The sequence below is a fragment of the Elephantulus edwardii genome, unplaced genomic scaffold (genome assembly GCF_000299155.1).
Source record: "Elephantulus edwardii isolate Elephantulus edwardi_28Jun2011 unplaced genomic scaffold, EleEdw1.0 scaffold00059, whole genome shotgun sequence".
Taxonomy (NCBI): Eukaryota; Metazoa; Chordata; class Mammalia; order Macroscelidea; family Macroscelididae; genus Elephantulus; species Elephantulus edwardii.
The window spans coordinates 11,274,187-11,285,305 of record NW_006399809.1 but is presented as its reverse complement, the minus strand read 5'-3'; the positions used below and the strand labels follow the sequence as shown (position 1 = coordinate 11,285,305).

General features: G+C 41.0%; 1 pseudogene; it reads right to left on the bottom strand.

Annotated features, from left to right (window-relative positions):
* The window catches only part of LOC102874710, a 16,476-nt pseudogene that overhangs the window by 3,208 nt on the left and 2,149 nt on the right, over positions 1 to 11,119 (bottom strand).

Sequence of the window (11,119 nt, the reverse complement as noted above, 5' to 3'; positions counted from 1 at the left end):
ACTGAGGATCACTGTGTGCAGACAACCAGTGGTCTGAATGGTTAGAACAAAGATGGACTCTGCTCCAGGAATGATACCTTTTAGCCCCCTGGCAAGCAGGTCAGCACCAGCTTGAGTCTGGTGAGGAGACACTTTGAGTTCAATAAAGCCATCTTGAATTACACATGCTGAAGGTAGAAACTTGCACATGTTGATTCTCATAAAACAAGGAAACCTCTTACACAAAAACTCTGCCCACTGATGTCATTAGAGACTAAAAGGTTAGCAATGTAAGCCCCCAACCCATAATCCTGTAAACACACTGGCAGGTCTTAGTTTTGCTGCTCAAGCCACACCCACTGCCAGGTAGGTTCCTAGGTCTCCACCTCCTGGATTTACTCTGCAACTGCCTCTAGTCCAGTTACTTTAACCTGCATTCAGGTGTCACCACATCTTAAAGGCCCAGTAACACAGAGATTTATCCAGAGACAGACAGAGCACACAGAACCCTTAATTTAAAAAATAGTCAAATACTCAGAAATTCGAGACATAAGCTCAAGGACTCTGTTAGCTGCTGGGCTAACAAGAAAGACCAAAACAATTCTCATACCTGTGACTCAGCTCGAACGCTGTGCTAAAGCACCCACACACTCCAGTAAAGCAAGGATCAGTGTGTACATCAACTAACCAACACTAGATCAGAGTCACCACCCTCTAAACAACAATACTGCACAGACAACAAACAGATAGCTATGTGAACACATCACCAGCTGCCGTATATATGCCAGGAAGAAAAGTGGGGGTGGGAGAAATCTACAACAACAGCATCACTACAATGTCCTGGATGAAGCAAACATGTTCAAACCCCACAAAAAAAATCAAAATAAGTCATCACCAAAAAGAGGAGACCAGATTACAGAATCAATTACTATCTCAGAGGCTGATTGAATAATCTAAGGCGGAATCAAAGAAACAATGGCATAAAGAGTTGAAGTCACAAGCAAAGAGATATAGGCAACAAAACAAAACAAAAAATGTTATAAGACAAAATGGATACAGCCAATAGGATACTAGAAACCATAAAAAATATGAAAATGCAATCCAGAATAATAAGACCAACCATTACAGTAGCTATAAACATGTGAGAGGGGAAAAAGAGCAGAACTGAAGAACACAGAATCAGTTAGACAAAAGACTAACACTAATCTCTTAGAGGAAAACAGAAACAACAAGGAAATGAAGAAGCCATAAGAATACAAGGTTGGGTGAGCTCTGGTAGCCTAATGGCAAGAAGCTGCACTGCAGTCCCAGAGGTGAGAGGTTCGAATTCACCAGATGCTGTGCTGGAGAAGGAGGGACAATCTCCTCCTGTACCAGTCAGATCTGATTTGATGGTACACACACAAAAATCAAAAAATAAAAATAAATGTTTTTTTCTAAAAAAGAATACAGGGATTGAATACTGTTCTGTTGGGGATGACATAGTCTGACTGAGGCACTAGCCTTCTACCCTAGAGGGGTATAAAGCTATTCTAACAAAATCTCAGCCTTGGGAAATCTGAACACCCAGAAATCTTAGAGGAGAAACCTGAGGCAATAAAAATTGACCAGGAAAAGTAAATATAGACCAGCTCATAGTAAGGACCATTGGACCAATCAAGTAGAGTCCTGTCCCAACAAAGAGGAGGGCAAATCCCACCAGAACACACCACAACACCTTTACAAATGGAATGGGTTTTTCCAATCTACTTCATTACATGTTCAATCAATATCTGACTGCAAAAGTTGGTAGAAATTATCTATTTCCTACTCTTAGTGTCTGGTTTTTGGTGCATATATTTGAACAATAGTGGGATCAACAGGTCTTTCTTGTATGGATAGTATCCTGTCATTCCCAACATTGTATTTCAAGATGGATTTTAAAATAGTTTTTTTACTAGGAATGCATCTGACATCATTTTTCTCTCCTTTTCATTTCTGACATAACAGATCATATATTGTCTAAATCAAAATGTCCCATGCCAATCCATCTCATTCACCAATGCCTACTATGTCAATTTTTGTGCCTTCCATTTCTTCCATAACAACATCTAATTTTCCTACATTGATACTTCTCATAGCCCACATACCAATCACTCATGTCTATCTACCACTGTTCCTCCTCTTTTGTGATTCCCAACACAAGGGCTCTGCCTTTGGTTCCATATCTGCTAGTTTAATCTAAGTGTGCTCTGTTGTGCATAAGGTTTTCAAGGGCCTGTTATTTCAGAAGCAAATGACCAATCCTTCTCCCTAGTCTGTATTTATTCGGATGCTCAGCTGTAGAACAATATCTGACAAACAAGCATTACCCAAAAAAGCAGGTGAAAGACATTTCCCTATTACGCAATTAACAGATTCATGTTAAATCCACCTTCCCTTCAGTGCATGTGTCCTGTTCCTGTCCCCGTCACCCCACTCTGGATCACCAGCATCCTCCTCTATTTCCTCTCCTCACCGTGCCAAGACCTTCCTCCCTCCTCCCCACAGCCAATCCCGGTATGATGACTCGGGCCTTCAGCCACTTCTGTCCACTCATTTCCACTCATTCTCTGTGATGTCGGTGTCTGAGGAGACCTGGCACAGATAATCCCAGGGCCTTCAAAACAGGCTTAAGTCTTCCCAGGATTGCAAAGAGACACAAGCAGCTCCATTCCAGCTCCTCAGTGACTGAGACCCTTATGCAGGGGACTTAGGAGAAGTGGAAGCAGTGGTGGTTCTTCAATGAAAGGCAGTCTTCAGAAAAGACCAGGAGCATGGAGGGGACCTTGAGGAGCATCTTCTGACTTGTAAAAGGGGCAGAGGGGCCTGTGATCACATGGAATCAGTTGAATGCAAAAGTTTGGAATAAAGAATAAGGATCAATACATGGAAAACATGTACTTGGTGATAGAAATTATGCTGGAGACAGATAGAATTTTGTATGATCAAAGATTTATTCATTGCAAATCCTTTCATAAGAAACACAGTGACTATACACATGAACTTCACCTGATGGTCTACACAGAAATCAGAATGATTACATTTGTGGGAAGAATTGTTGAAGATGCACAATATCAGCTGTAAGAAGTAGGCTAGGTGCTGGCTGTGGAACAGACTCATATGCAAGCTCAAACTAAGCTAAAGAAAATTAAATCCACAAAAACTAAAACTTGACCTTGAGTCAATTCTACCTGAATTTAAAAACCATCTCAAGAACAGGATTGAGGTCTTAAATACTAATGAATACTAATACCAGAATACTAATACCAGAAGAGCTGTGGGAGGATATCAAGAATATCATCCATGAACGAGGTAAAAAATCATTACAAAGAGAGGAGGAGAAGGCCAAGATGGGAGTCAGAAAAGACTCTGGTTATTGCACTAGAGCACCAAGAAACCAAAGCAAAGGGAAAAAATCGGGACATTAAGAAGCAGAACAGAAGATTTCAAAGGGCAGCTCAGAAACATAAAAGAAAGTATCATCTTTTTGCCTTGGTGCTTCCCTCCAAGCAAGATGGGTCATCAGCAAGTCTACTGGAGTCACCCACGATAATGGAAAATTTGGCCAGAGTTCCTGCTCCTGCCACGTGTGCTCAAACCGACACAGACTGATCCGGAAATACAGACTGAATAAGTGCTGCTAGTGCTTCCATCAGCACACCAAGGATATCGGCTTCATCAAGTTGGAATAAGTGATCTTTCTTAGACGGCCTAGCTGAGACCTAGACATGGCAAGAAACAAGACCAACACTTTGTACATAAAATAAAATTTCAACTATGATAATGTTGGGCGGGGTGGTGGAAGTGTTATAATGAAACGTGCCAAGAGCTGGAGTTTAAAAATCCAAAGGGCCAAAGTTGCTCAGTATTTCTTAAACTGAATGAATTGAAGACAAAAAAATCCAAACCTCAAGTTGTCATATGTAAGGATACCATGGGCAGAATATTGAATGATCCAGGAAGCATCAAAATAAAATGGAAGGAGTATCAGAGTTACTATACCAAAAAGAATTGGCTGGCACGAAAGAATTTCACAAAACTATGTATGACCAAGAGGTAATGGTGATGAAGGCAGAAGTACAAGCAGTTCTGAAGGGACTGGCAAAAAACAAGTCACCAGAAATTGATGGGAGACCAAATGGCATGTTTCAATAAACATGCAACCCTGGATGTGTTCAACTGATTGTGCCAAGAAATGTGAAGGATAACTACCTGACCAACTGACTGGAAGAGATCCATATTTGTTCCCATTCCAAAAAAGGGTGATCTGACAAAGTGTGGAAATTATTGAACAATGTTACTAATACCACATGTTAGCAAGATCCTGCTGAACATTCGCAATAAATAAATACATACATACATACATACATACATACATACATAACTGGAGTAGTATTACATTGACAGAAATTGCCAGAAATGCAATCAGGGTTTAGAAAGGCTATGGTCCTAGGGATATCATGGCTAATGTCAGATGGATCTCTGCTGAAAGCAGAGAGATCAGAAGAATGTCTGTGTTTCATTGACTATGAAAAGGCATTTGACTGTGTAGATCACAACAAATTGTGACAATTCTTGAGAAGAATGGGAATCCCAGAACACTTGATTGCACTCCTGCAAAATCTATATTTGGACCAGGAAGCAGTCCCCAGAAGAGAGAAAGGAAATAATGTTGCATGGTCAAACTTCAGAAAGGAGTGCATCAGGGATGTGTCCCGTCTCCATACCTTTTCAATTTATATGTGGAATAGATCATTCAGGAGGATTGGCTTTTTGAGGATGGATGTTGCATCAGAATTGCAGGAAGATTCATTAACAGCCTGGGTTATGCAGATTACACAACCTTGCTTACTAAAACTGAGATGAACCTTAAGTTTTTGCCACAGAAGGTCAAGAGCTGCAGTCTTCAATATGAATTGAAGCTCAACATCAAGAAAACAAAGATTCTCACTATTGGACCAATTGGCAGCACCATGATGGATGGATAAGAGACTGAAGTTGTTAACAATTACAGCTTTCTCGGTTTCACAATCAGTGGTCTTGACATCAGCAACCAAGAAATAAAAAGGCAAATTACATTAGTAAATCTGCTGTCGGGGACTGCACTAGAGTGCTGAAGAACAATGATGTTAGTCTAGAGACTAAGGAGCACTTGATCCAGGCTGTGATCTTCGCAATTACTTGCTATGCATCAGAGAGCTAGACAATGACCAAAGATGACAGAAGAAAAAAATCAATGCCTTTGAATTTTGGTGCTAGAGAAGACAAACATACCATAGACTGCCAAGACAGGTCTGTCTGTCCTACAGAGGGTAAAACCAAGTTACTCCTTTGAGGCAAGGATTTTAAACCTCCATCTCACCTACTTTGGGCATGTTGACAAGAGAGACCAGACCTGGAGTGAAAGGAAGGAGAAGAAGACCCTAACTGAGATGGATTGAAGTAACTGGGGTAATAGAGGTAGGTTTGCCACAGTTAGTCTAGCTCAGAATAGGGTAGGGTTCGGAGCTATTGGGCATAGGGTCACTATAAGTCATAGGTGACTCAATGGCACATAACAACACTACCACTAGATAACATATGCCCACGTGATCCTTCATCTAACAAGGTATGGAGACTTGCCCAGAGGTAGAGCATGGAGGTAAAACAACTTTCCCTACATGGCAAGCTGACCAGCACTATTTTGAGCCAGATAGGAAGACAACAGCAAGACAAAGATACCCCATGCTTCCTGGAAAGTGGAAATAGCCTACTGAAAATCCCACTGTGAGAGAAAACCCTTTGTGTGTGGGGGAGGGGAATTATCAAGCCCACAGACCATGGTAACAGTAACAGATACTAAAAAGGCAAAACCACACTGTCAGACACAGACTTCACTTCCAAGCTCTCACAAAGCTCTGACTTACTTTGTCATGCCTACATACCCTGCACCCCACTCCACCTCATCCCTGAAGTGATGCTTGCCCAAGATATTTCATCTGCTCACTTTGACAATCACATCTTAAAGGCATACCACAACCTTCATCTTATCTACTCACCTTGATAATCATATCTTAAAGGCATACCACTACTTTAAAGTTTGTAACCATTATCAACCCCAGAGCAACATCTCCACATAGATAACGAGCAGGTAGCCACACGAACACACCAGAAACTGCTATTTTTAAAGGGGAAGTGAAGCTCTGGTGGCATAGTGACAAGAAGCTGCACTGCAATCCCAAAGGCATGTAGTTCAAATCCAGCAGATGTTCCACTGGAGAAGGAGGGGCAATCTCCTTCTATGCCAGTCGGATCCAATTTGATGGTACACAACAAGGAGAAGGGGGGGGAACCAAACCAAACACCAGAAACTGCTATATAGGGCAGGAAGAATTCTGCTAGCCCACAATGTCACAGAAACAGCAGGCTATCTTAAAAACCACTAAAAACAAAAAACAAACCTTCACCCAAACTACAAACAAGATGACAGACTCAGAGAATATCCCAGAAAAAAAGAAGGCTGAAAAAATATTTTTACATAGAACTTTAAGAATTGGTGCTCATGAATTACAAATGATGGGGAAAGAGTTGAAGCAGCAAGAAAGGAGGTAGAAGCAATTTAAAAATCATCAGAAAACAAAGTGAATACAACCAGTAAAATACTTAAAAACAACAGGAAAGCATGAAAATGCAATCCAAAATAGCAAGACAGACATTTCAGAAGTTATCAACATGTAGGAGGGACAAAAGAGTAGAACAGAAGAGATAGACCTCAGAATCAATGAGACAGAAGACAAGACAGTCACTGAGACTCTCCTAGAAGAAAAATGTAGAGACAAAATGAAAGCAAAATGAAAATAATAATAATAAAAATAAATGCTTGCTGAAACTGAGGAGGACCTGAAGTGCTTGCTACAGAGGGTCAAGGACTGCAGCCTCCAATATGGATTAAGGCTCAATGTCAAGAAGACAAATATTCTCACCACTGGGCCAATTGGCAGCATCAGGATGGATGGTGAAGAGATTGAGATTGTTCACAGCTTCAGTTTGCTTGGTTCCACAGTCAACACTCTTGGTACCAGCAGCCAGGATGTTAAAAGACGTATTGCCATGGGAAAGTCTGCTGTTAGGGACCTCTCCAAAGTACTGAAGAGCAACGGTGTCTCTCTGGAGACTAAGGTTCGTCTGATACAGTCCATGGTCTTTGAAATCAATTGTTATGCATCAGAGAGTTGGACAATGACTAAGGAGGATAGAATTGATGCCTTTGAGCTGTGGTGCTGGAGAAGAGTATTGAGGGTACCATGGACTGTTAGGGAAACAGATTCATCCTGGAAAGGGTCAAACCAGGTGGCTCCTTGGAGGCAAGGATTCTGAGGCTCCATCTAACATATTTTGGACATGTTGTAAAGAGGGACAGGTCTTTGGAGAATGACATCATGCTTGGGAGGGTGGAGAGCAGCGCAGGAGGGGAAGGCCCTCTATGAGGTGGATTGACTCAGTGACTCAGGTAATCAGAATGGATGTATCGTAGACGGTGCAATTGGCACAGGACAGAGCAGAGTTTAGGGCTGTTGTACTTAGGGTCGCTATGAATCGCAAGTGACTCAACAGCACGTAACAACAACAACAATTGGAATTTCAGAAAAGTCTAGGAAGGGGAAACACTGAAAGAATTCTAGAAGAGATACTAGAAGAAAGCTTTCTAGTTATCATTTAACAATTAGAAAAATATACATTCAAGAAGCCCAGGAAATCCAAGAAAACTAGACTCCAAAAGAAAAACATCGAGACATATTAAAAGACAAGGACAGAATACTAAAAGCAGATCAAGAAAAAGAGTAACTTACAAAGGAGAATAAGTAAGATTAAGTTCTGACTTCTCAGCAGAAACTTTGCAAAGGGATGGCATGCACAAAAGGCTGAAAAAAATAATTGACAAGCAAGATTCCTGTATGCAGCAAAACTTTGTATCAAATGTAAAGGAGAAATTAGGTCATTCGTAGAAAAGCAAGAGTTTAAGGAACTCGTGAAAACAAGACCAACTCTACAGGAAATAGTAAAGGAAATCCTTCACACACAGTCAGCAAAGAAAAGTTACTGTAGCCAGCAACAACACAAGAAAGAACTCCACAAAATGGCACCAACGAAACCTTGCCTATTGACAGTCACACTGAATGTGAATGGCTTAAGTTCACCAGTTAAGAGAAAAAGGAGTAACAGAATGGATAAAAATGGGGAAGTCCATCAACATGTTGCCTACAAGAAAAACATCTATTAAATGAGGAAAGACTAAAAATCAAAGACTGGGGGGAAACACACGAAGTAAATGGCACCCAAAAAGAACAGGAGTAGTAACAATAATCTCTGGTAAAATAGACTTCAGGGTGAAGGACGCATGTAAAGTTTAAAGAAAAAACATTACACAACATGAGTGAGCCTGGAGGAAGTTATGCTGAGTGTAATATCTCAGGCACAAAAGGACAAACACTGCATAACACTGCTGTTATAAAACAGAACTGACTGTGTTGTTTATGGAGAGAATAGGAAGAATGGCTAGATAATGAGAATACTGCATTTGAACAAATCAGAGAAAGAACTGTTTGAAAAGGAATATATGAATATGACAACCCGTAACAAGGGGTGCATCCAAGCAGACAAGAGGGTGGGGAAAGCAGGGGAAGAAAGGAAAGTTCAACAATGAATTTCTTTTAAAAAGTAAGTATTTTCTTACTTAAAAAACACAGAAGAAGAAGAAGAAAGGTGGAGAAGCTTCGTCTCACATTTATTATTTTGGTGGGTTGGGTTTTTTTTTTCTCATTTAACTTTGTTTTAATGGGTCTCAAAAGTCTGTGATGAATTTTTGGTCAAGTTGTTTCCATTTTAAAAGTACTAATTTTTAAAATGAATAACTTAAAACTGCCACACAAAAAAAGAAAACAAATGGTTCACAAAACATTCCTTTCCTCTGAAGGTTTTACAATGTGTTGTTATCATTAACCAGGCTTTTACTATTAAACTTAAATGGCCAATTGAGACAAACAGTTCTGAGACTGCTCTTCCACCACTGATTAAGACGGGGGTGACAGGTGTTATGGATAATATTTGTTTAGTCTTCTGATCTCTCTGAGCAGACTTGGTGACCTTGCCAGCTCCAGCAGGCTTCTTGTCCACTGTTTTAACAACACCTACAGCAATAGTCTGTCTCATGTCACAGCTAGCAAAATGACCCAGAGGAGGGTAGTCAGAGAAGGTAGTCAGAGGGTACCCAGAGAGGGTAGTCACACACATAGGCTTGCCAGAAACCATATCAACAATTGCAGCATCATCAGACTTCAAGGATTTGGGGTCAGCTGCCAGCTTCTTACCACAATGTCAGTCAATCTTCTCTTTGAGCTCAATAAACTTGCAATGTGAGCTGTATAACAATCCATCATAGGTGCGTAACCAGCACTGATGTGGCCCAGGTGGTCTAAGATGATCATCTGAGTAGTGAAGCCAGCTGCTTCCATTGATGGGTCATTTTTGCTGTCACCAGCCAAGTTGCCACGTCGAACATCTTTCACAGAGACATTACTAACATTGAAGTCAACATTGTCACCAGACAGAGCTTCACTCAAAGCCTCATGATGAATTTCAATGTGACCACCGTGCCAGGTTTGAGAACACCAGTCTCCACTCTGCCCACAACAACAATACCAATACCACCAATCTTGTAGACATCCTGGAGAGGCAGATGCAGTGGCCTGTGGATTGGATGAGCTGGTGGCAGGTTGCAATCCAAAGCTTCAGGCAGTGTGGTTCCATTGCCATCCTTTCGGGTGACTTGCCATCCCTTGAAGCAATGCATATTAGCACTTGGCTCCAATATGTTGTCACCATTCCAGCCAGAAATTGGCACAAAGGCTACTGTGTCAGGGTTGTGGCCAATTTTCTTGATGAAAGTGCTGAATTCCTTAATGATTTCCTCATATCTTTTCTGGCCATAGAGTGTCTTGATGGAATCTGATTTGGTAACACCGACAATTAGTTGTTTCATACCCAGTGTGTAAGCCAGAAGGGCATGCTCACAAGTCTACGCCAGCCTCAAAGTCACCAACACCAGCAGCAACAGTCAACCTGCGATGTTCCTGTAATCCTCTTTTTTTATAAACTCTCCGTGTCCTGGGGCATCATTGATGGTCACTTAGTACTTGCTGGTCTCAGATCTCCGTAGGGAGATATCAATGGTGATGCCAAGCTCACGGTCAGTTTATCCAACACTAAGGCATATTTGAAGGAGCCCTTTTCCAACTCAGCAGCTTCCTTCTTTAATTTCTCAATGGTTCTTTTGCTGATCCCACTTGAACATCTGCTATATGACAAATACTATTGGGTGGTCGAGATACAAATAGAAACAAAGCAGACAAAAATTCCAAAATTATTCAAAATCTGTATTAAGTCAACTGACATTTCTTAAGTGCCATTAGAAATTGATCTCCTATGCCGTTTTCTCTACAAATTCACCTAAGATTGTAACTATATTTAGAATCACTCCTGCATTGAAATCTCAAATCTCAACCTGATGCCAATTCCCGGTATTTATCTTTAAGGTAAATCAGCCGCAAGATCTCTGACACTTGAGTTCTATGGCAGGAACTGTGCTGCTAACACACAAGCCAAACCCTCTTTTGAATCCTCAGGAAGAAGATCAGCAATCCTCCAGTGAGGAATCTGCTGGAGGGTCAACCCAACAGCAATGATTTCAGGTGAGTTTACAGTTAATGTTCTACCACAGGACAGTGCTCTATTGTACACAGAGTTTTCAAAGGCTTATTTCGGAAGTGGATGACCAATCTTTCTTCCTAGTCTGTCTCAATTTGAATGTTCAGCTTTAGAACAGCATCTGATAGACAAGCATTTTACAGAAAGGAGCAGATGAAGGACATTTCCCATGATAGAAATAACAGGTTCAGTGTGGCTCCCCAACCCTTAGCACATGTGTCTTTCCCTGTTCCACCAGCATCCCCTTCCACTCATGCCTGCCTCATTCAATACCTCCCTCCCCCTATCCAGCCCCTGATATGATGGCTTAAGTTTCAAGCCTTCTGTTCTTTTGTTTTGTTTTTTTTTCTATAATTATATTTTATTAATTTTCATA